Below are 26,599 nucleotides of genomic sequence, written 5' to 3' on the forward strand. Positions count from 1 at the left end.
GGTGTGTGTTCATGACGGCCGGGAGCCGTCAGAACGTTTCCGCTCAGCCCATGGGTTGTTAATTCCCCACCTGTGCGGGAGAATTAATCAGTAGGCGGAGTTCTGACGGCTCCCACCCGTCATGAGCACACGCCCACCATGATTTATGATGCCCGGGAACCGTCATGTGTACCGCAGCGCCACACCTAACCCCGCCCCCCTCGGACCACAGCGGAATTCACGCCTCGGCGAAGGGGTTAAGGTGGAAACCGCTACACATTAAGCATACCAAATATAACGACCAGAACATTGACCCTGAAGTAATATCCTTGGTAAGGGATGCAGTTAGGTTGAACCATAAGCAATAGTCAAACACACCACTCTTTAAGCATTAATGTTAACCTTTATAAAAATACTTATGCTAAAGAATGAAACATTGTAAAAGTATATTGTTACCTGCCTTCTAGGTATTTTTGTCTTCTAACCCACTACACATGTATGGTTTTTCTTTGAATATTTGGAATCAATATATTAGAGAATTTCTTCTAAAATGTATTATTTATTATCTGATTTACCAAAATAATTGAAGAGTCTATTTTTGCACAGGAGGAGATTGCTACGCATGCACCCTTCAAGGGACTTACTTATATTGTATTCTATTTTGCAGGACTGACGTGGATTACACATATTGTACACCCAGCATTCATCCAGCAATATTTTTTGAGCTTTGGATTTTGGCAAATCTATTAAACATTGGCTGGCTTTTTCTGTGGGACAGAGAGTAAGTTTTATTCTCACATTGATTGTAATGCAGTGCTTGTGAGGCAGTGTGGGTATAGCAAGCGATTAAACGAGCCTGGGACTGCTCTGTGATTATGTACTACTGTGTTTTCACTGTGAGAAGGGTTTTTTGTATTATCAATTTTACTGTTATCAATTGACTTGAAAAATATTTACTGCAGCTTTTCTCCAAAAGCAATCGGCTTGGCGTCCAACTGCATGTTAGCAGCCACCTCATCATTCTAGCCCCATAGGACTCCACCTAGTAACCTCACCACAATACTAGTGGGCAGGACCCCTTGCTTTACTGATTGCTGCTACCAGGACTTTTTTTCACCAGATCACCTTGGTAAGTTACAAGAGGATTGCCAGCTCGGGCAGGTTCAGGCTGGAAAGACGTAGGACCAGAATTCCAGCCCCGTAGGTCAGCCTTCTATGTCAAAATTGCACTCACCTAAAATCCAGGTACAGTGGGAACAGAGATAGTCCTACCTTTACCCTTCCGGCTAGCCCTCAATACCCAAAATTTCAACAGGTGCGGGTGACCAACCCTTAAGGAAAAGGGGGAAAGAAAATAGGGAGAGAGGAATAACCACCGGGAAAATATGGCTCTCGGTGTGGCACATGACATAATCCCTCACGTTTCTGGATGTACGGCCAATGTTTCTAAGCCATTTCTAGATTAAACACAAGAAAAAGCAGTAAGTAGCATTTCGATATATCAGAATGCGAAGAGATGCAACAATGAATCCCTTGCCTCCCATCACCCATTTTTCACTCACCCATGTGATGCAACATAGGTAGTTAAACAAGCCAGAGATATTACTACTTCATAGGAAATAATCCAGGAGTTCCTATTAACTGCATAAGAACAGGATGCCAGAATAAACAGGGAATATTGGCAAAAACAAACTCCACAGATAATGATAATGTTAAATAAACACAAAGTCTTAATCCAATCCTGGCTCCTGGGAAGTTAGTAGCAAAAATAAATGCTGCACAACTGTGCAGAAAACAACAGGTAAGGGCTCACACAAATACTAAATATTGTATATGCCCTTTTCACTGCCAGAGGGAGACTCAGACTTAGTGCACCAACCAAAAAAAGGAAAGGGAACAGTGAGGCATTCAAAAAGACATCAAGCTTAGCTGCCCTGGATCGTCTGGAGTCCCAAGACCCGTGCCGAAATCGAAAATCTGCATACAGAAATAATTAACAACAATGCTAATTTGCCTTATGTATCAAAGCAAAAATGCATTTTAGAAATGACACATAGACAAATTGTGCTAAACGCACCAGGCATTCATTTTCACTAAGGGATCCTAACTAGACTTTTCCATTAATAAATAAATGTTCTTTAGGAAATGTAGACCCATGCACAAATGTATTCAATAGCTTGACTTTAATATGACTTGCTTAGATGTTGTCATAACTGCAGAATGTGCTGAGTTGTTAAAATGTATTCCTTTCTTAAGCTACATTTCTCTCAAAGCACTGAACTAAATTTTCTATTTTTTCATATGTTAATATAATTTTGAATAGGAAATTGCCTATTTACCAATAAACCTAGGCTTGTGAGAAATGTGAATGCCATTCTATCTTCAGTGAAGTTCATTGTTCCTCAGTGAAACATTGAATAAATAATAGAATAGACTCTGCAATAGTCTTCCAAGGGAACCGAGGCAGAGCATTACCTGTCATCCAAATGTTTTAGTGCGGATTGATAAATTTTGATAATGGATTGTGAACTCTATGTGTTTGCTATGGCAAATGAACAATGAAGTCTCTTACTGTCGGAAGATGACTTCTCATTGACTGGGAATGATCAGACCTGCAACTTTGTTAATAGCAAGTTCTCATGTCTTTTATATTAGTGCTTGTTTCTAGTTAGCTAGAGCCACTTGATCATCTTGCCCCATTCCGGCCTACTTGTGCCTTGCTGTGAGCTTCTACTCACAGTGATTGCTGTTGCCTGACACTTTGTAGGTGACAGTTTCTCTGTCCATTTTGACCCTGACATCTACAGCGATGCCATATCTGTTGCCCTAATTTTCTGATTGAAATTTATTTCTGTACAGCTTGCTACTGCGACTGTGTGCTAATTCTTTTGAGAGAGATGAGACTCAGTTGAGTTTCAAGAATTACTCTTTATGGGGAGTTTGACTACTTAATTCTAAATGTATTTCAATGCTTATATGATGTTGTTCTTTTCCAGGAACTCTTTATGGGTTCTGGTAGATTAGGTTCCTTTTACATAGAAGAGAGATTCATTTCCTTCATTACTGTATTTTACTTAATGATGTCTGTAACCAGATTATCTGATTTACCAATTGAATAGAAAGATGAATAAAAAGAACTTTCCTAAAATTATCATCATTGACTGAACTTAAAACTGAAAATTATATTGATAATTGTTTTGATTTGATTTGGTTTCCATTCATATACATGGCAAAGATCTGTCGCCTCGATGAAGAAAATATAGCATGGAGTTGGAGTACATTTTTGTAAGTAAAAAAGTTGAACCTGTACTGGAGAGAAAATTTTGACTTTCCAAATTACCAGTTTTCTGGAAGCACAGGATGGTTCAGATCCATCGCCTTCATACATCTCTTTAACTATTGGAGATGGTGCATTAGTCCTAGCATTTCTCATGTATTCCTCTCACAACCATTTCATAGCAGTCTTACAATCAGCCCACAAATCAGTTGGCACCACAATATCAAAGAACGTATCCAAATCTTCCCACAACAGCTTTGAAATCTTTACAAACCTTTCTACCTGTGAGTACCACTATACTAGTTTGTCTCTCAACTTTGGAAAATTGTTCATAAATGCTGCGAGATCACCTCTGATCCAAGGCTAATGGACATACATCCCTCCTGCTATTCCCCTTAGGTATAAGCTGTAGTTTCCCCATCATTCCCCTATTCTTTCTTATCTGTCGCTTCAGCTTCCCTCTTTTTCTTTTCATGCTTCTTTGCCCATTTAATTTCCAAGTTTTCAGTTGCATCCCATCTACAAATACATTTTACTTACTCCATAATATGCAACTGCTTTCCTGACACATGCATATTTTCAATTGCTACATCATCTAATTGCACCCCGTACCTTCTCTGTAAATGTATGTTTTTAGAAAGATTGATTTCATATTTCTGGGCCAATTCTGTCAATATCATTTATGACAGCTGCTTGTCTCGTAATTTCTTTACCCAGGTAAATTATTCCCATCTTTTGGTATTGTTCTAAGTGTTCCAACTCTAAGCACCCTCTTATTAACTCCTCTATTCAACTTTGAATTTGGTAATGTTCAAAGGTCTTTCCGTTTCAGATTCAAAATTCTGTTGAGACGCTACATGTTCTGTCTTTCTAATCTCTACTGCTTCCTCCAACTAAGTTGAAATACTTCCCTCGTCAGTAGGATACTTGTCTACGGGAGTCATAGGAGCCATTAAAACCTGTGTCCCGCTATCTATAAGTGCTTGCACTGTCTATGGTGGTCTCCAGGCAACAATCCATGAATTTTGTGAAAGCAAGACAAATCCTGTTACAGGTGTACCTCGTCCTGCTCCTTGAACATCTTGCATCAAATCTACATTTTCAAGGCATTTGGACTTGGCTTAGGTAAAGTCTGCACATTTACTAGTGGTACTGGCACTGCAGTATGCACTACTGGTGTTCTAGTCACAGTAGAGACTGTTACTTGTGGTCAAGCCACAACTGGTGGAACAATTTGAAATTATCTGTATAGGTCTCTCAGTCAGTACTGTACTAATTTCCAGAGGTGCAGAAGCCACCGTACTACTTGTACTGGCACTCAATTCTACTTATTCAGTTGGTGTTCTATAACTGGGGGGTCTAGTACCCAACATTTCTTATAAAAGGTAATCTCTAGAATCCCTCTCGATCTCTTCTTTTATCGCTTTCTTTTCTTTGCCCTTCTCATGTTTTCTTTATATTTCCTTTTCCTGAAACTTCGGTAGTAATGACTGGATACAATCTAGTTTGCTCAATTATAGCTTTCCTCAATCCACGTTGTCCTTCATCCCATTGACCATCTGCAGAATTACACACTGCTCTCTTTGTCCCTCTCTGATATTTGTCCTTCTCTCTATCTCAGGCAGCCTTCTCCCATAAATTTCAAGCCTCATCTTGTGACGGTCTAGGAGGTGGATCCATCTCGTATAAAGTCCATTTCCAATGGACAAGAATTCTCATTTCAAAAGTTCCATATCTAGGAAAACTCAATTGACCTTCCTTTCTGTGATCTTGCACCATTAACAAAGCTAAAACCATGTGTGTAACCCATGTTCTATTGTCATAGCATACTCGGGCGTACTCGCAGGAGGTGCCTCTTCTCCTTTCTGTACTGGAATAGTAACATCCCCCTTAACCAAACTCTTAATTTCTTTAAAACATTTCATGATCACTAGAAATTGTAACACAAAAACAATCTCAATTCAATGTTTTGTTTTTGTTCCGGACACATCAGATTCTTTGACCACTCCTGAGTCAGCTATTATTTTCCAAAATCCAGTTAACAAATCTCAATGCGGGTTAGAATTGGGAAATATGAGTATAGTATTAGTATAGAGAGGTACAAGTTACTTTTAGCGGAGGACATGCAAGTATAATATTTGGATTTAATTGAGTAAAGGAGAGATAGAGTTGGATGGAAAACCTGAAGTGTTAATTGGGAGATCATAGTAGTAAGTTGAGGTCTGGGATGAGTAAAGGAAAGATGGAGGAGGGGAGAGCCTGTAGAAAGGGATTAGGGAGAAAGAGAATCAGAGTAGAACAATTAGGTTTGGGATAAGTCAAAGAAGAGATACCATGAGGGAAAATTTAGTAGGGTTGTTTGGGAGATCATTGTAAACTGGTGTTTGGGGTGAGCCAGGAGGTGTAGAGGAGGGGGGAGCCTAGAAGAGTTATTTTGGAGCTCATAGTAGTAGAATGGGTTTGGGATGAGAGAGAGTAAAGATTGAGGATAAATTGATAAAGGTGTAGGGTGATGGTTCGACAGAGTAAAGCTTTCAAGAGAGTAGTTTTTTCCCTTGTACAATAGGGCTAAAATAATTAAATAGATACATGATTACATAGTTAGTTAATATATGTGTAAGGAATATAATGTATTGAGATTTGTCTGTTTTGTTTTTTTGGAGTAGTGAATAGATATTGTTGTGGTTTTCGGTGAAAGACTTGTATGTGCAGTACTGCTGGTGAGTGAATAGTACTTGGGTTGTGATGTGTTTTGGAGAAGAGTATGTGTTTGAAAGAAGGGATGGACAAGAGTTATGAGTGTGTGTGAGATTTGATCACTGGAATAGGTAATGCAAGCCGTGGAGTGACATGTAAGGGTTGTATTGTTGTGTGTAATTGGTAAAAGGAGGAAGCAGGTGTTGGTTGATGGTGTGATGGAAGGCTGAGTATAGGTTTTGTCACGATAAAAGAGGATCTGTTAGGAGCAAGTAGAGGGTAGAGCTGTTTCAATGACAATCTAAAGCCATGGAACCATACATCCCTGGAGGCGTTAGAGACGCCATAAAAATATAATCAGAAAGATCAACCAATGAAAGTGTCCCAGAGTATATGACGTCTGATAAAGTTACACTGATGTCTGATCTTTTCTTTAAAACAAAGATTCCAAACGTGGAGTCCACCTGGCTTTCTGCAGAATGTGCCAGGTGAATCAATATGACAAATGTTATTAAAGAGGATTACGCTCTATGGCAAATGTGTAACTGTACCTTTTTTCCATCAGGCCAACCCATACCAGGCTGACCTCATCTGTGTAATTTAGCCTACCATTACTTTCTGACCTTACTAAAAAAAATAAGTAGAATGACATTTTAGTGTTTTTGCTACATTTATATTCTTTCCCCATGGACTTGCTCTGGTTCTCATAGACTTTTATAGAAGGTGCAGATCCAATAAGGGTCAACTGAACATACCTATACCAAATTTTATTTGGTTTTGTCCATTGCATTCTAGTAATATTTCATACCTGTATTTTCACCATTTCACTGCTTTGTCTTGCTACCAACATGTCATGATCTTGTTTGTATTGATTGATTTTATAAATTGTACGTACTTACACAATCCAGCATTGCCCAAAGAGTAAGTTCTGAGTTTGTCCAGTGCTACTATACAAGAGATAAGGATACCTTAGAAGTTCTCAGATTTGGGCATTTCCTGCTAGTGAGTTGTGAAGCTCAGCTAAAGCACATATAAACGTTCGTTCATACTACTCTCTCATTCCTATCCTACCAGAGGGTTTTCTTACATAAATCCTGTGACACAATGTCCACTTCACTGCCCAATGTATGGGCCCCCTCCTACCCTCATACAACATCGTGCATAACCTAAGTTTCACCTATAATGCAAACTTATTCTTGAAACACTAACTGAATATTTTAGCAAAATGTACAGTGTATCATCATGCATCATCAGTAGCATTGTCTTTCCACTTCTTCTAAGTCATACAGATGCTTTGGTCCGCATGGTTGTAATGTCTCAATACAAAGTTAACAGCATGTACCACCAGCCTTCCATCAAAAAACCATTTAAATAGCAAGATCCCATCTCTGTACAGACAAAGTCGATCTAAATAGACTGTTAGACCTTCTCTGATGCCTCTGCAGTGGCTCCCCAACAAGTAAGACTGGGCCTTCCAATCCTTCTGCTTAGCACTGAAAGCATTCCACGTGTAGGATAAGAGACATCTCCAAATGTTTCTACCTCTTTCAACTACTATTTACATCCCTCTGCCCATCTTCCCAAAACTGTCCTTATAACAACTGCAGTATAAACAGTGAAGTTGAATATCCGCCCATGTGTGCAGTTAACAGCTATAGGATTCCTATCCCCATTACCTTCCTTTCTTACCAGATGAGCCAAAAAACAGATTGGCACACACCTATTTTGCCTTGCAAGGAGATGAGATGCAAACTAAATAATGCCTGAACCTCAAAGCTGAATCCTTTCCTCCTGTCTTACCATAACCTTGAGCCCCATTTTTAAGAAAGTGCAGTGTCTTGCAAAAACAGTAACATTAAATTAAAATTTGAAAACAAAAAAATAAAAAAATAAATGAATGAATGTCATTGCCTGGTAGGTTCCTTCCGTGAATGCTAGCAATCTTACATGACTCAAATCAACGAAAATGCTTCCATAATAGGATACATTTTCCAGTTCTTCTGTTGATGCTGGCTGTGTTCCTCTACCACTGTGACTGCATTTTTATACCTGGCATTAATAGCTGAGAAATATTCTCCATGAATGTAAGTTATCCATGATGACAATTATCTGTGGGCCTACGGAGCAGTAAAATCTGCATGGGCAGTACTCTTCTTTTAGTGGCTGAAAGTGTACAATACAATTTAAGGTATACGTGAGGCCTACAAATGGGGAAAACCCCATAAGTGTTTTACAACATGAGTGCTTATGAATGTGTCCTTGAGCAGAGGTTGGGGGACATGGTTGATGGGAGTGGGATGAGACGGAATATGAGTACATAAACAATTCCAAAAGGATGGGAATGTAATATTCAATACCTATAGCATTTTGCAGATTGATCATTAAGAGTAATACAGCAGATTCCAGCTTGAAACATCTATGAAACTTGTTCATTAAATTGTTTTATCCTTGAGATTTGCAAGCAAAGGCAGATATGTGCATTACTGATGAGGGGTGATACCCTGAAACCAGTCTCAGGATGCTTGTTTATGGTCAAACAAGGACCTGGTCTGGTAGTTCAGACTGGATTGTTCCTATGGGCAGCAGGGCCAAAACTGATTTTCATATGGCTGGATCCAAACTAGAGTAGCGTAGTGAGCAGAAAACGATGGATCAAAACCAGATTTGTGTCTGGGGGTGAATGTTTGATTCATTCAGCATTCTGTCCATCATTTCTTTTTTTTAGCTTTTTTCCTATATATGACAGAGGTTTGCTACCTTTCAAGGAAAACTATTTGGATACACTTTTGTGGCCATCTGTGTTAGGCTACTAAGTTGACTGCAGGGCAATTCATCAGAGGAAACTGTTAATTTGGCAAATAATTGCAATATCTGAAATAAACAATAATTACATTGTTACCACATCGTATACTGTTGAGAAAGTCAAAGCCTCTTGTCGGTTGTGTAACCATTTTTTGGTCAGTGGAATCACTGATAGGTTTGGCTTAAAACTCAAAATGTTTGTCATTAATTTGGTGTGTGTGTGTTTTGTATTGTAGATGGGTGACTGAATGAATGCAAGAATGTGTCACTGCATGAATGAATGCATGCAGCCAGAGAGCGCATATATAATGAATAATTGAATATGTATTCGAAAAATGACTCCGTTCAACATAGAGATACTTTCAGTTATAAAGTGTACATTGCCCTCCCATTCCATACCATTCTTCCCTAAACACAGGAAAGAGCATTGTTTTACAACCTAGAAAATTGATTAATGTAAACGAGCTTTAATGATTTGATAAAGAGCATCAGGTCAAATGGACATAAACAACTGAAGTCCTTTCGCAGCCTACACTTGATTCACACGTGCATAAAAACCAAAAATGTTTTTCAGGTGTACTGGAATGTATGATTATCAATAAAAGTGGTCTTTTCTTTCCTAAGTGCTGTCTTTTACTGTCTGGAATCAACCTCCTGGATCCTGGCAGGTCTCTTCCTGAGACTGTCAGCATTCTTGCCAATTTTCTTCTCTTCACTGTTTAAAGCACTGGTAGATTAGGTTCCTTTTATATATAAGAGAGACTCATTTCTTTCATTATTGATTACTCTAACTGTATTTTACTTAATGATGTCTGTAACCAGATTATCTGATTTACTAATTGAATAGAAAGATGAATAAAGAGAACTTACCTAAAATTATCATCATTGACTGAACTTAAAACTGAAAATTATGTTGATGATTGTTTTGATTTGATTTGGTTTCCATTCATTTACATGGCAAAGATCTGTCGCCTTGATGAAGAAAATATAGCATGGAGTTGAAGTCCATTTTTGTAAGTAAAAAAGTTGAACCTGTGAGGAAAATTAAATTTTGGCCATGTTGTGTTCCCTAGCGCGTACCCCACCGACTCCATGTACCAGCTTAAAGTGCATGTAACTTCCCTCCTGTGCCAGCTATGAAGACGCAAATACATTTGCGTCCACCGTTAACTTGTCCTCTTTCAGATCCATCATGAATGGATTATGTAGTCCGTCCCTAAGTATGCTATGCCACCGTCTTTTTGTAGTACACTTTTCATATTTTTCCTGCTCTAGCAAGAGTAGGCCCTGAATTCCTGCCATCTGAACCTCTTTTGTGGCTCCTGACTCTGCCCAGGCTACCTCTGTACCCGTGAACTCTGTCCTACTTTCAGCGCGGCCCCTCGCGCTCAGCTCAAGCCTGCTTTCTGCCAAGACTGACTATAACCTTCGAGTTATCTGTTTCGCTCCTCGAGAATGCATTCCTGCCTACTAGATCCTGTAAACATCCTCTCCAGCTGCAGAACCCAAGGGCCGACCTGTCTTAATGCAAGTAATTCATAGCCTCTGTTGCCATGCTTCCATGGAAGGCCCCGTGCCCCACGCTTCACATGTAGACACTCAGGCGCTTATACACGCATCCACAGTTAGCATAGAGTAGCTTCTGCCCTAGAGACCTTTCCGCCCAGATAGTATAGTTCTTAAACATCAGATATCAGATATGATAGAAGTACAAGTTGATCTGACATGCCAGACTTCTGTCTCTTTCCGTCAGTGTAAATGTCAAGTCCCCTGCACCCCGTCAATCACACGTCATGCAGCTGCGCGCGCATCCAAGCTTCCGATTTCTGCTGACCTTGCAACATTCTGTTAGCACCACCCCTTGGTGCCACCCACTTGCGTCACCTATCAGTGACGTTTCTAGCACACACCTCTAGTTCACGCCTAGCTTACGCCTCCTGATGATGTACTAGTATCACGTGTATATTGTTATCTTGTCTTCTCTCAGATGTTACGCCTCTTACATTATTCTTTATGGTATAAATCAAGTATATAAGCTATGTACTGTCAATAAACGAGAGCGCTCTATCCCTTCTGACACCCCTGTGGTGGTCAGAACATGATATCCTGATTCCTTTATGAGGAATAAAACCCTTAGAAACTCTAACACCACGGACTCTGTCTTTTTTCATTCTGATTGAGTTATTATTGATTAAGTACTTACCTGCATAGAAATTAAGAGAGTAAATTAATTATTTACGTCATTTTGGCGCCCGAACAGGGACCCCTCCCCCACCTCACGCGCAGGTTGGTACGTTGCAAGCTGTGTCCCCTGCCATCAGTTAGATGGAACACACGTGTACTGGCAGGATTTCCTGCATCTCCCTCTGACCCACGGAGGTGACGAAGACTGCGATCAGTGCCCAGACGAGGCGGTGAGGAGTGCGGAGGATCCCGACCAGAGCCTAGCCGAAAGAAGCAAGGTCCGAGGTGTGAAGAGGCCCACCAGTTTTCCGAAGCTTTCCGAAATTTTCCGAAGTTTTCCGAAGTTCCGAGTCGAGTCCAGTCGAGTTTTCCGAGGCCTTCTGTTTCCGTGCTTCCCGGTGAGTACCATTGCTGGGTCGTATCTAGACGGGTTTGGGTACGCAAGTCCGGTCTGCACTGTTTTTAGGCAGTGTATCTGTACTGTTTAGCAGTATATCAAGTATTCCGAATTTCTGCACTGTTACACCAGTGTATCCGTACTGTTGAGCAGTACATCCAGTATAAGGGGGTAGTCATCTATGTCTTCAATGTTCTTATGTGATTAATGTTGTGGTATGAATGTGACTGTTTAAACGTGTATTATTGTGTTTCTCGTATAATCTAGCTGTCAAGAGTATTAAGGAATAAAGATCTAGCGTTCAGTAATAAGTACGCAAGATGCCGTTTTTCAACAAGTTAAAACAGATAGGAACTAGGAAAGGGTTACTGGAGGAAGAAATTCCTATCCCCCCTAGGGACACTCCAGGCAATTTTATGTATCAGAAACATGGCATAGATGCCATATTATATCTAGATTTATGGGCCGATTACACCAAATACCTAGACGAGAGACACAGATGGCCTGTTACCGGAACGTGGGATGCCGAGTGCATCATGAGGGTAGAAGAAGCATTATGGAAAAAGAAAGCTAGACAATCTCAGAAGGACGCCATAGAATTTTGGCGTAAGGAATCACGTAAGCGTGCTGACAAAGCACTCCGTAGAGAAGACAGACTTAAAGAATCAGAAAAAGACCAAGAAAACGAATTAGTTACTGAAGGAGTCCGAGTAAAAACAGAACAAATAGACCGTGCCCGAAATAATCTAGTAAACGGTATGTATCTTGCAGCAGATGGCACATCTGAAGCCCAATCAGAGTCACCGAAAAACTTACCGACACCATTAGTTCCAACTAAAGTAATGCATAAAACTACTAAAGACATATTCCTAAATTCATATCTAGAGGATGTAGCACCAGCTTATACCAATCTACCTGTTCGTGCCCTGCCTACAGACAGGGATGGGGGTGGCACTGCGCCCCCAGATAATGTCCCGCCGGTACCACGACAGACCTCCCCTGTTCCGCCAGCTCCGCCACTTCCCGCACTCAAGACTGACCTACCGAAACCAATGCTACCTGATCTTACTAAACGACAAGTTCAGACTCAGATCCAGACTCCGCGGAGAGATAATGCTCAAGCATCCGCCTCAGGAGGTGCGACTGCGGGTCTTCAGACCCCGCCATTGACACACAGATTCAATTTAAGGGACACGCAGAATCCTTTCCAGACTCCCCACTCGCCGCGTCTTGACGCATTTAAAGAGAAAATGTCAGTTTGCAGATATGATCCAGTCCCCGGAAGAACAGATCTAATGATATTAGCATCACTACGATTAAGATCTGCCACCGATAGCTTGCTATGCTATGTAGGAATGAAGGAACTCCTCGACAGATTATATAAGTTTATCCAGACAGGAAAGGACCCCGACAGTGTCAAAGATGCCATGCATAAACAGAAAGTTGACACTCAAGCACAGATATTACGATTTTTCATAAATTGTGTAATAAGAGAACGAGACAGGCCCGAGACAGATCAAAGTCGAGAATGCCCTACCATTAGTCAAAAATAGAGTGTACAAGGTTGAAAGTACTTGGCAGGCAAATACGCCATCCCAGATGTTACAAATGTTACAATATCACCAGAACAGAATTAGGGAAGAACAAGATCAGGAACAGAAACGTATGAAAGACACGAAAATGAAAATGTTAGTAGCTCAGACGATTCCAGCCGACGGTCATAGAAAAGGTGGGGCCCAGACCAATGATTCTGCCGCTCCCGTTAAAGGGACATGTAATTATTGCAAGCAGCCAGGTCACTACGTACATGAATGTCCAGTCCTGAAACATAACATCGCGACAGGTAAAACTAAAGAAAGACCGCATCCGCCTAGACATGAGCAGGGTCATCAACAGACCTCACAGAACGAACAGCCAATGCAGAATACACAACCTATGCATGATCAGTCCCACACAGTACAGACAGTAGCAGTACCGCAGCCACAACATGCCCAGACACAGCCCATTGCCGCGACCCGGCAAGTCTCACAACAGATGTACCAGTATGCCCAGTCGGCATATCCAGATTATCCCCGTTATACATGAAACAGCCTAGAGAGGGAAAGTGATTTGCCTCTTATTGAAATTCCTGTAGATCAAGAAGGTCCTTATGTACACAGTCACGTATTAGGAAAAGACAGAAAATTTTTAATTGACACAGGGGCAAGTCGCACTACGATTAGTCACAATGAAGTCCCAGGGGCACCCCTCTCAGGCTCGCAGAATGTTTCCCTTGGTTTTTCAGGACAGCCTATTGTAAATGAAGTATCAGAACCAGTACCACTAGCTGTGGGTCCATTATCTCGAGTTACAGATTTGTTACTTACGAAATCATGTCCAGAAAATCTGTTAGGAATTAAAACACTGAAGGCTCTAGGAGCTATAATATGCTGTTCCCCGGAGGGAGTCAGACTCTTTCTACGGGATTTCAAGGGTCATTATGTTTTACGTGATTTTGATGTCAGATTGAAAAATGTACCAGATCACTTATGGGCAAAAGGCCCAGCTGATGTAGGTTGTATGCATATCACTCCATATCGTGTAACACTCAAGACAGGAGTTGTTCTACCCAGAATCAGACAATACAAGTTACCACCCGATGCTGTAGTGGCTTTACTGAAAATCATTGAAGAGCTTATTGCCCAGGGAGTGGTCGTAGAGACCGACTCCAATATGTGTAATTCACCCATCATTCCAATTCTTAAACGTACAGACCGCAATGCACCGCCAGTATATCGGCTGGTGATTGATCTTCGAGAACTGAACAAATGTATTGTACCACAGTATCCTGTGGTCCCCGATATCTCTTCCCTATTGACTGCCATTGATTCAGAAGCAACGTTCTTTACTGTAATCGATCTCAAGAACGCTTTCTTCAGTGTACCTATTGACCCGGAGAGCCAATATCTCTTCGGATTCAGTTTAAATGGACGAAGTTTCAAATTTTCCCGCGCACCTCAAGGATTTACAGAAAGCCCCAGCATCTATAGTCAAGCACTGAAAAGACAACTAGATTGTATTCAAATGCCAGTTAATACAGCTTTACTGCAATACGTCGATGATCTACTGATCACCGCACGAAGTGAGCCCGAATGTGAACAAGCATCGCTGACAGTTTTGCATTTCCTGGCCGACAAGGGACACAAGGTGTCTCCTTCGAAGCTACAATTCTGTGTTCAGCAAGTTGTGTACCTGGGTCACTTGCTGTCCAAAGTGGGGAGACAGCTCACTCCCGATCGCATTCAGTTAATTATAAATATGCCACGACCCCAGACACAAAAGGAAGTGCGGGCCTTCATAGGCCTCACCTCGTACTGCAGACAATGGATTCCTCAATATGCATTTCTAGCTAAACCACTCATCCAGTTAACGACACAGGAGGTAGCAACTTCCATTGCCCTCCCTTGGACTCAGGAACATACACAAGCCTTTGAGGAATTAAAGAAAGCATTATGCCAAGCACCAGTTTTAGCAACACCATGTTACAGCAAACCGTTTACACTTTTTGTTACAGAACGTGACGGTACAGCATTGTCTGTCCTCACTCAAGATCAAGCAGGTTCACATAAGCCTTGTGCTTATTTTTCAAGTACATTGGATTCAGTAGCCCAGGCACTCCCTGCGTGCTTAAAGTCAGTAGCAGCAACAGCGTTAGCAATCAGACAAAGCGACTCAATTGTTTTAGGTCACCAGTTAACAGTACAAGTTCCACATTCTGTAGAGGTTCTGTTAAACAGAACCCAGACTCAACACTTGACTATAGCACGACTTACAGGTTACGAATTGACACTATTCCAGCCACACATAGAAATCAGACGCTGCAGTATCCTGAACCCAGCAACACTGTTACCTACAGTTATGACAGATCCAGCTCCACATGATTGTATAGAGATCATTAATGCAGTAACAAAGCCCCGACGAGATTTAACAGACGTTCCATTGACAAATCCAGACCTGACACTTTATGTGGATGGTTCATGTATGAGAACAAGTACAGGAGAGTTAGTGGCCGCGTATGCCGTGACCACTGAAACTGAAGTTAAAGAAACACACCGTATTGATACACTGTCTGCTCAAGCGGCAGAGCTCATTGCTCTGACCCGAGCCTGTATTCTAGCCAAGAACAGAAATGTCAACATATACACAGATTCCCGTTATGCGTTCGGAGTCGTACACGACTTCGGCATGCTCTGGCAAGAACGAGGTTTTTTGACCTCTCATGGTGCCAAGATACAACACGGTCCTCTCATTCAAGCACTGTTAGAAGCAATACATCTGCCTTCAGCCATATCCGTCATGAAGTGTAAAGCACATACGAAAGTCACAGATTCTGTTTCCCAGGGTAACGACCTGGCAGATCAGACAGCAAAACATACAGCACTGACTCACACTCAGACAACTGATACGACAAAGACAACAGATCCGACAAACTGTATGACAGTCAGGGATCCCACACTAGATGTTATTGACATTCAGACACATGCTACTCCAGAAGAAATAAAGAAATGGATTGAACTAGGAGGGATCCAGACAGATCAAGGTTGGATGACGAAGGGAAAATCTACATGGTTTCTCCCTGACTCTATGGTTCAAGTCATGATAAATACAGCACATAGTCCTGCCCATCTAGGAGAGAAAGCAATGCTAGACAGTTTACAAAATCTCTGGAACAATAAACACTTACGAGCAGCAGCAAAACAGAAAGTGCGTACTTGCATGATCTGTTGTCAGTTCAATCCAGGTAAAAGCGTCCCTGTAGAGCAAGGTGGATTTCATCCTCCCGATCACCCTTTTGAAGTCCTCCAGATGGATTATATCCAGATGGACCGTTGTCGAGGTTTTAAATATGTTCTCGTAGTTGTCTGTGCTCTGTCCCGCTGGACCGAAGCATACCCAGTCCCAGATTACACTGCTCCGACCACTGCCAAACAGTTGGTTCGTGAATTCTTCCCACGGTACGGCCTGCCTCGTGTCGTGTACTCAGATAACGGTCAGCCATTCTCGTCTGCCTTAATGAAAGAAGTTTCCTTGTTACTGGGATACCAGTGGAAATTCCACTGTGTCCGACATCCAGAAGCAGCAGGCCTTGTTGAGAGGCATAACCAGACATTAAAGATCCGCCTTGCCAAAATATGTCAGGAAAAAGGGGTCGACTGGATAGTCGCCCTGCCAGTGGCACTATTCTATATGAGAATGGTCGCCCATTCGAGATCAGGGCTATCTCCGTACGAGGTGGTCTTTGGAAGACCACCGAATATGTGGGGGACGCCCATTCCAAAAAAGATTACTGATGTTGATTCTAACATGTTGACAGATTACCTTGCCTCCTTGATGTCTGCACTCCAATCATGTCGTTCACAGGTTGCCGCAGCCTTCCCTGACAACACTGATGTAAAGCCACATGACGTCCGTCCCGGTGATACTGTCCTCGTCCGCAATTTCGACAGAAAAAGTCCGTTGGAACCCCGCTGGAAGTCTCCGAAGACCGTTCTTCTAACAACAAGGACGGCGGTGAAAATCGAGGGAAGAAAGGGGTGGGTACACACGAGTCATATAAAAAAGTTTGCTGGACTGAAACCTGACCTAGACTCGTCCACCCCCACCAAAGACTGTGTTACCAAAGACTTTACCGAATCGCAACGAGAAAAAACTCCTCAAGAACAATATCGCATGAAATTACGATCTAGCAAGTCAGACAGTTTAATTGTTTAAGTCCTCCCCTAGGTGAATCGGTTAAATAGTTTCTGACATGTATCCCCTAGATCGAGATAGAGAGAGAGAAGCAAAGGAACGTACATATTGCAAATCACTTCGTAGTCACTGCATAGTGACACTAATAATCATGTTTATTCTCAGTATTTTAATTATTGTTGCTAGCATTTTATTGCCCATCTATTATCCCATTTTCAAGCGTGAACAATCTGCTTACAATGTATCTGCTGAACACACTTTTAGTGAGTTACCTCCTCACGAGCTTTCCTACAGACTTGCGCTGCGCAACAATACATTCATTAGTATGTTACATCATTCTCATCAAACTAACAATGCTACAAATTGCTGGATATGTGGCCGACTCCCTCCCTACCAGAATTACAAGGGAGCTCTGCCCCTCTTTCCGTACCCGTTCACTCACAATGGCTCCTGCGGAGCATGGTTTAAAATAATTAATTCTTTAGATCCCGACATTGCTGTTTTCAATGGGGGTTGGGTTTGGGGAAACCTGAACTTGGTCCTACTAGACGTCTGTTACCCAGATAAGGAGGGACTTCCCACTAGAATAGGAACTGATCTAGAAAATGAAGTATATGGATTAGGTAATTATACAATTAGCCTTATGATTCTTACTGTCGAATCCGAAGCCACACCAGTTCTACCTATTATGTCAGTACTACCAGTCACTGGTGAATTATGTATCACAAAGAAAGGTTCAGTACACTTAGGTCATAGTAAATGCACTACTGTGGTCGAATTCAGTGATGATGGCAAATCATCTTTCAAAGCTATCAGTCATTCTTACTTTGTTTGTGGTCATACCGCATACATACGTCTACCTCCAGATTGGGATGGTACCTGTTACATTGCATTCCTTCTACCGCCTGTTTTTTTAGCTCCTCCTGATTACCATAGAAATAGCAATCTAGTAAAGAATAGACCCAGAAGAGATGCCCCACTTGTCGACTACACAGAAACGGCATGGGAACAGTACACCGATTTTAATAAAGGATTCTTTTTCTTTTTAGGACCTGTCCAGAATAGTAAATTAATACGCAGATTAACTAGAACACTTGAAGCCGTAGTAAATGAAACTACCTCAGCCTTAGGTAACTTAACAGAAGAGCAGTCCGCTATGCGGGTTGTTGTCCTTCAGAATCGTCTTGTAATTGACGTCATCTTGGCAGATAGAGGTGGAGCCTGTAAGGTCATCGGGTCAAGTTGCTGTGTTTTCATTCCACAAAACGCACCATCTGTATATCAAGCTATCACCCGTCTTCATAAAATTGCAAATCAGATACATCAGAATCCAGGCACCTGGACTTGGTCCGGTTGGTTCTGGACAACGTTAACAGCTTGGGGATGGAAGATCCTATCCTTCCTAGGCATTGGCCTAGTCCTAGTATTCAGTTGCTGCCTGTGCCTACAGTGTGGGCCAGCGATTTGTGGACTGTGTGCCACCTCTTGTATTGAACACTCCAGTTTTCTCTCAAAACGTAACCGAAAGAAAGAAGAACAAATGATGTTACAAGAACAGACTGATCGATTCATGAGGATCGATATTTCATGAAGGGTCCGTAGGGAACAAGGAGGGAATGAGGAAAATTAAATTTTGGCCATGTTGTGTTCCCTAGCGCGTACCCCACCGACTCCATGTACCAGCTTAAAGTGCATGTAACTTCCCTCCTGTGCCAGCTATGAAGACGCAAATACATTTGCGTCCACCGTTAACTTGTCCTCTTTCAGATCCATCATGAATGGATTATGTAGTCCGTCCCTAAGTATGCTATGCCACCGTCTTTTTGTAGTACACTTTTCATATTTTTCCTGCTCTAGCAAGAGTAGGCCCTGAATTCCTGCCATCTGAACCTCTTTTGTGGCTCCTGACTCTGCCCAGGCTACCTCTGTACCCGTGAACTCTGTCCTACTTTCAGCGCGGCCCCTCGCGCTCAGCTCAAGCCTGCTTTCTGCCAAGACTGACTATAACCTTCGAGTTATCTGTTTCGCTCCTCGAGAATGCATTCCTGCCTACTAGATCCTGTAAACATCCTCTCCAGCTGCAGAACCCAAGGGCCGACCTGTCTTAATGCAAGTAATTCATAGCCTCTGTTGCCATGCTTCCATGGAAGGCCCCGTGCCCCACGCTTCACATGTAGACACTCAGGCGCTTATACACGCATCCACAGTTAGCATAGAGTAGCTTCTGCCCTAGAGACCTTTCCGCCCAGATAGTATAGTTCTTAAACATCAGATATCAGATATGATAGAAGTACAAGTTGATCTGACATGCCAGACTTCTGTCTCTTTCCGTCAGTGTAAATGTCAAGTCCCCTGCACCCCGTCAATCACACGTCATGCAGCTGCGCACGCATCCAAGCTTCCGATTTCTGCTGACCTTGCAACATTCTGTTAGCACCACCCCTTGGTGCCACCCACTTGCGTCACCTATCAGTGACGTTTCTAGCACACACCTCTAGTTCACGCCTAGCTTACGCCTCCTGATGATGTACTAGTATCACGTGTATATTGTTATCTTGTCTTCTCTCAGATGTTACGCCTCTTACATTATTCTTTATGGTATAAATCAAGTATATAAGCTATGTACTGTCAATAAACGAGAGCGCTCTATCCCTTCTGACACCCCTGTGGTGGTCAGAACATGATATCCTGATTCCTTTATGAGGAATAAAACCCTTAGAAACTCTAACACCACGGACTCTGTCTTTTTTCATTCTGATTGAGTTATTATTGATTAAGTACTTACCTGCATAGAAATTAAGAGAGTAAATTAATTATTTACGTCACCTGTACCGGAGAGAAAATTTTGACTCCTTCCAAATTACCAGTTTTCTGGAAGCACAGGATGGTTCCGATCCATTGACTTCATACGTTCTCTTTAACTACTGAAGATGGTGCATTAGTCCTAGTATTTCTCACTTGCTCCTCTCACAGCCATTTTATAGCAGTCTTACAATCAGCCCACAAATCAGTTGGCACCACAATATCAAAGAACGTATCCAAATCTTCCCACAACAGCTTTGAAATCTTTATGAACCGTTCTACCTGTGAGTACCACTGTACTAGTTTGTCTCTCAACTTTGGAAAATTGTTCATAAATGCTGCGAGATCACCTCTGATCCAAGGCTAATGTACATACATCCCTCCTGCTATTTACCTTAGGGATAAGCTGTAGTTTACCCGTCATTCTCCTCCTCTTTCTTATCTGTTGCTTCAGCTTCCCTCTTTTTCTTTTCATGCTTCTTTGCCCATTTAATTTCCACGTTTTCAGTTTCATCCCATCTACAAAGACATTTTACTTACTCCATAATATGCAACTGCGTTCCTGACACATGTATATTTTCAATTGCTACATCATCTAATTGCACCCCATAACTTATCTGTAAATGTATGTTTTTAGAAAGATTGATTTCATATTTCTGAGCCAATTCTGTCAGTATCATGTATGACAGCTGCTTGTCTCGTAATTTCTTTACCCAGGTAAATTAATCCCATCTGCTGGTATTGTTCTAAGTGTTCCAACTCTATGCACCCTCTCATTAACTCCTCTAATTCAACTTTGAATTTGGGAATGTTCAAAGGTCTTTCCTTTTCAGATTCTAAATTCTGTTGAGAAGCTACATGTTCTGTCTTTCTAATCTCTACTGCTTCCTCCAACTAAGTTGAAATACTTTCCTCCTCAGTAGGATACTTGTCTCCGGGAGTCATAGGAGCCATTAAAACCAGTGTCCCGCTATCTATAAGTGCTTGCACTGTCTATGGTGGTCTCCACGCAACAATCCATGATTTTTTGTGAAAGCAAGACCAATCCTGTTACAGGTATACCTCGTCCTGCTCCTTGAACATCTTGCATCAAATCTACATTTTGCAAGGCATTTGGACTTGGCTTAGGTAAAGTCTGTACATTTACTAGTGGTACTGGCACTGCAGTATGCACTATTGGTGTTCTAGTCACAGTAGAGACTGTTACTTGTGGTCAAGCCACAACTGGTGGAACAATTTGAAATTATCTGCATAGGCCTCTCAGTCGGTACTGTACTAATTTCCAGAGGTGCATCAGCCACCGTACTACTTGTACTGGCACTCAATTCTACTTATTCAGTTGGTGTTCTATAACTGGGGGTCTAGTACCCAACATTTCTTATAAAAGGTAATCTCTAGAATCACTTTCTATCTCTTCTTGTGTTGCTTTCTTTTCTTTGCCCTTCTCATGTTTACTTTATATTTCCTTTTCCTGAAACTAGGGTTGTAATGACTGGATACAATCTAGTTTGCTCAATTATAGCTTTCCTCCATCCAGGCTGTCCTTCATCCCATTGACCATATGCATAATTACACACTGCTCTCTTTGTCCCTCTCTGATATTTGTCCTTCTCTCAATCTCAGGCAGCCTTCTCCCATAAATTTAAAGCCTCATCTTGTGAAGGTATAGGAGGTGGATTCCTCTCGTATAATGTCCCTTTCCAATTGTCAAGAATTCTCATTTCAAAAGTTCCATATGTAGGAAAACTCAATTGACCTTCCTTTCTGTGATCTTGCACCATTAACAAAGAAAAACCATGTGTGTAACCCATGTTCTATTGTCATAGCATACTCTGGCGTACTCGCAGGAGGTGCGTCTTCTCCTTTCTGTAATGGAATAGTAACAACCCCCTTCACCAAACTCTAAATTTCTTTAAAACATTTCATGATCACTAGAAATTTTAACACAAAAACAATCTCAATTCAATGTTTTGTTTTTGTTCCGGACACATCAGATTCTTTGACCACTCCTGTGTCAGCTATTATTTTCCAAAATCCAGTTAACAAATCTCAATGCGGGTTAGAATAGGGAAATATGAGTATAGTATTAGTATAGAGAGGTACAAGTTAGTTTTAGCGGAGGACATGCAAGTCTGTTATTTGGACTTAATTAAGTAAAGGAGGGATAGAGTTGGATGGAAAACCTGAAGTGTTAATTGGGAGATCATAGCAGTAAGTTGAGGTCTGGGATGAGTAAAAGAAAGATGGAGGAGGGGAGAGCCTGTAGAAAGGGATTCGGGAGAAAGAGAATCAGAGTAGAACAATTAGGTTTGGGATGAGTCAAAGAAGAGATAACATGAGGGAAAATTTAGTATGGTTGTTTGGGAGATCATTGTAAACTGGTGTTTGGGGTGAGCCAGGAGGTGTAGAGGAGGGGGAAGCCTAGAAGAGTTATTTTGGAGCTCATAGTAGTAGAAAGGGTTTGGGATGAGAGAGAGTAAAGATTGAGGATAAATTGATAAAGGTGTAGGGTGATGGTTGGACAGAGTAAAGCTTTCAAGAGAGTAGTTTTTTCCCTTGTACAATAGGGCTAAAATAAATATATAGATACATGATTACATAGTTAGGTAATATATGTGTAAGGAATATAATGTATTGGGATCTGTCTGTTTTGATATTTTGGAGTAGTGAATAGATATTGTTGTGGTGTTCGGTGAAAGACTTGTATGTGCAGTACTCCTGGGAAGTGGTATTTGAATAGTACAGGTGTGGTGATGTGTTTTGGAGAAGAGTATGTATTTGTAAGATAGGATGGACAAGAGTTATGAGTATGTGTGAGATTTGATCACTGGAGTAGGTAATGCAAGCCGTGGAGTGACATGTAAAGGTTGTATTGTTGTGTGTAATTGGTAAAAAGAGGAAGCAGGTGTTGGTGGATAGTGTGATGGAAGGCTGAGTATAGGTTTTGTCACGATAAAAGAGGATCTGTTAGGAGCAAGTAGAGGATAGAGCTGGTTCAATGACAATCTAAAGCCATGGAACCATCCATCCCTGGAGGCGTTAGAGACGCCATAAAAATATAATCAGAAAGATCAACCAATGAAAGTGTCCAAGAGTATATGACGTCTGCTAAAGTTACACTGATGTCTGATCTTTTCTTTAAAATAAAGATTCCAAACGTGGAGTCCACCTGGCTTTCTGAAGAATGTTCCAGGTGAATCAATATGACAAATGTTATTAAAGAGGATTACGCTCTATGACAAATGTGTAACAGTACATTTTTCCATCAAGCCAACCCTTCAATACCAGGCTGACCTCATCTGTGTAATTTAGCCTACCTTTACTTTCTGACCTTACTAAAAAAAATAAGTAGAATGACATTTTAGTGTTTTTGCTACATTTATATTCTTTCCCCATGGACTTGCTCTGGTTCTCATAGACTTTTATAGAAGGTGCAGATCCAATAAGGGTCAACTGAACATACCTATATCAAATTTTATTTGGTTTTGTCCATTCCATTCTAGTAATATTTCATAGCTGTATTTTCACAATTTCACTGCTTTGTCTTGCTACCAACATGTCATGATCTTTTTTGTATTGATTGATTTTATATATTGTAAGTAATTACACAATCCAGCATTGCACAAAGAGTAAGTTCTGAGTTTGTCCACTGCTACTATACAAGAGATAAGGATACCTTAGAAGTTCTCAGATTTGGGCCTTTCCTGCTAGTGAGTTGTGAAGCTCAGCTAAAACACATATAAACGTTTGTTCATACTACTCTCTCATTCCTATCCTACCAGAGGGTTTTCTTACATAAATCCTGTGACACAATGTCCACTTCACTGCCCAATGTATGGGCCCCCTCCTACCCTCATACAACATCGTGTATAACCTAAGTTTCACCTATAATGCAAACTTATTCTTGAAACACTAACTGAATATTTTAGCAAAATGTACACTGTATCATCCTGCATCATCAGTAGCATTGTCTTTCCTCTTCTTCTAAGTCATACAGATGCTTTGGTCCGCATGGTTGTAATGTCTCAATACAAAGTTAACAGCATTTACCACCAGCCTCCCATCAAGAAACCATTTAAATAGCAAGATCCCATCTCTGTACAGACCAAGTTGATCTAAATAGACTGTTAGACCTTCTCTGATGCTTCTGCAGTAGCTCCCCAACAAGTAGAACTGGGCATCCCAAGCCTTCTGCTTAGCACTGAAAGCATTCCACGTGTAGGATAAGAGACATCTCCAAATGTTTCTACCTCTATCAACTATCTACATCCCTCTGTCCATCTTCCCAAAATTGTCCTTATAACAAGGGCAGTATAAACAGTAAAGCTGAATATCCATCCATGGGTGCAGTTAGCAGCTATAGGATTCATATCCCCATTACCTTCCTTTCTTACCAGATGAGCCAAAAAAAAGATTGGCACACACCTATTTTGCCTTGCAAGGAGATGAGATGCAAACTAAATAATGCCTGAACCTCAAAGCTGAACCCTTTCCTCCTGTCTTACTATAACCTTGAGTCCTGTTTTTAAGAAAGTGCTGTGCCTTGCATAAACAGTAATATTAAAATAACATTTGGAAAAAACAATAATAAAGAAAATGAATGAATGTTATTGCCTGGTAGGTTCCTTATCTGAATGCTGGCAATCTTACATGATTCAGATCAACGAAAATGCTTCCATAATAGGATACATTTTCCAGTTCTTCTGTTGATGCTGGCTGTGTTCCTCTACCACTGTGACAGCATTTTTATACCTGGCATTAATAGCTGAGAAATATTCTCCATGAATGTAAGTTATCCATGATGACAATTATCTGTGGGCCTACGGAGCAGAAAAATCTGCATGGGCAGTACTCTTCTTTTAGTGGCTGGCGAAAGTGTACAATACAATTTAAGGTATACATAAGGCCTACAAATGGGCAAACCCCCATAAGTGTTTTACAACATGAGTGCTTATGAAGGTGTCCATGAGCAGAGGTTGGGGGGCATGGTTGATGGGAGTGAGATGAGATGGAATATGAGTACATAAACAATTCCAAAAGGACGGGAATGTAATATTCAATACTATATATCATTTTGCAGATTGATCATCAAGAGTAATACAGCAGATTCCAGCTTGAAACATTTATGAAACTTGGGCATTAAATTGTTTTATCCTTGAGTTTTGCAAGCAAAGGCAGATATGTGCATCACTGATGAGGGGTGATACCCCGAAGCCAGTCTCAGGATGCTTGTTTATGGTCTAACGAGGACCAGGTCTGGTAGTTCAGACTGGATTGTACCACTGGAGGGAGCCCTCGAGTCGTGCTAGAACGCTAGAACGCTAGAACGCCAGAACGGCATCCTCACCGGAGCGCGTCGGACACGGAGACTGCTGCTCTCACCCCCGTAATCTGCACCCGCTAAGGAGCCTAAGGTGCCCATGGGTCCATCGAAGCACGTAGCATCAAGCACGAAGCACGGGGGCACGAAGCACGAGGCAGTAGCGGGTCGCCGTTCTCATTCTGTCTGCTGGTCCGACTGTGGCTGGACCTCCGCTGCGATACGGTGATACGGTGAACAGGGGCAGGAGCAGGCTGCGGCGGGCAGGTGGGTAGGCGGGTAAGCGAGAGCAGGTGTGTGCGCTGCTCCAAGCGCTGAGCCTACAACACTGCCACCGCCACCACCCCTGCGAATCCACGAGACAGGAGCGAGGAACAAGGTGCTGCAAGGTGCGACTGGCGGTGTGAGCGCTGCTCTAAGCGCTGTGAAAACAACACCGGCAAGCAGGGGGGGAGCTGTCACCTTGGCCCCCCTCACTGCCCCCCCAATTGCCCCCGTGTGATTATGGTCCGCAGGTAGGTGTGAGCACTGTGTCCCAAGCCCCGAGCGCTGTGATAACAACACCGCTGCCGCCACCGCTTGCTAAGTCTGGCCCCCTGAGCAGCACGGTGACTGGGATCGATGCCAAATTGGATCATCTGAATTCCCTGATCCGTAGAGCACAGGATAGCACACACTTTAAGCCTGAGTCATGTAGTTGCAGCCCAATTCTGAACAACCTAGAAAAAGTCCTGCACATCATGACTACACTAATAGAGGATCTCAAGATAGAAGCCGGCAAGATCAAGGATTCAACCGCACAGGCCCCAGCTCCTGACCCCCTAAAAAAAGAAGGCTAAAAAAACCCACCACATGACAGTATAGAAACTCACAATGAAGATAAAATCGCTTCAAAATAAAAGACCACGACTGTCAGCATACTACCACATCGACCAGCCTAGACCTTCAAAATGTATCCAGGAAAAATAAGAAAAAATTTTAAAAACTCGACAAGGCGAACAAAAATAAATCTTTCGCCCGCAGATCCATATGGGAATGGCTACGTCCCGACAACCAGACGCAAGGCCACACAGAGACACCGGAAATGACTCAACTAGCAGCAATCACCTAAACATCAGAAATAACTGAGCCGAAGCTTGGAGTCTCTTACTTTACCAACGCAGCAATAATCCCAGGGTTGGTTGCCCCTCTAGCAGTCCCCCAGCCAGCCCCAACAGCACCAACTAAAAATAAAGTAATCGACCTACAAGGACAAAACACTGTGGAAGCGACTCAAGCCCACGCAAGAGAATATGTCCGTCGCCCAAACAACTCTTAGGTCGTCGTCCCATCAACGTTGACGACGCACCGTGCGTCCCAAGTGCCACTGGTTGCCCCAGATCTCAAGGACGCTGAAAACATGCCGCCTAAT

The 26,599-nt window shown here is 42.0% G+C and overlaps 1 protein-coding gene across 1 annotated transcript in view; it reads left to right on the top strand.

The window, feature by feature from the left end:
• Positions 1 to 650: 650 nt before the first annotated feature.
• TMEM217B (transmembrane protein 217B) overlaps positions 651 to 26,599 on the top strand; it is a 317,942-nt gene continuing 291,993 nt past the window's right edge. The window contains exon 1 of the mRNA XM_086950165.1: positions 651 to 760. The gene's annotated coding sequence lies outside the window, so the exon portion shown is untranslated. The remainder of the gene's footprint in view (positions 761 to 26,599) is intronic.

The sequence above is a fragment of the Lissotriton vulgaris genome, unplaced genomic scaffold, assembly GCF_964263255.1.
Source record: "Lissotriton vulgaris unplaced genomic scaffold, aLisVul1.2 SCAFFOLD_1999, whole genome shotgun sequence".
NCBI lineage: Eukaryota > Metazoa > Chordata > Amphibia > Caudata > Salamandridae > Lissotriton > Lissotriton vulgaris.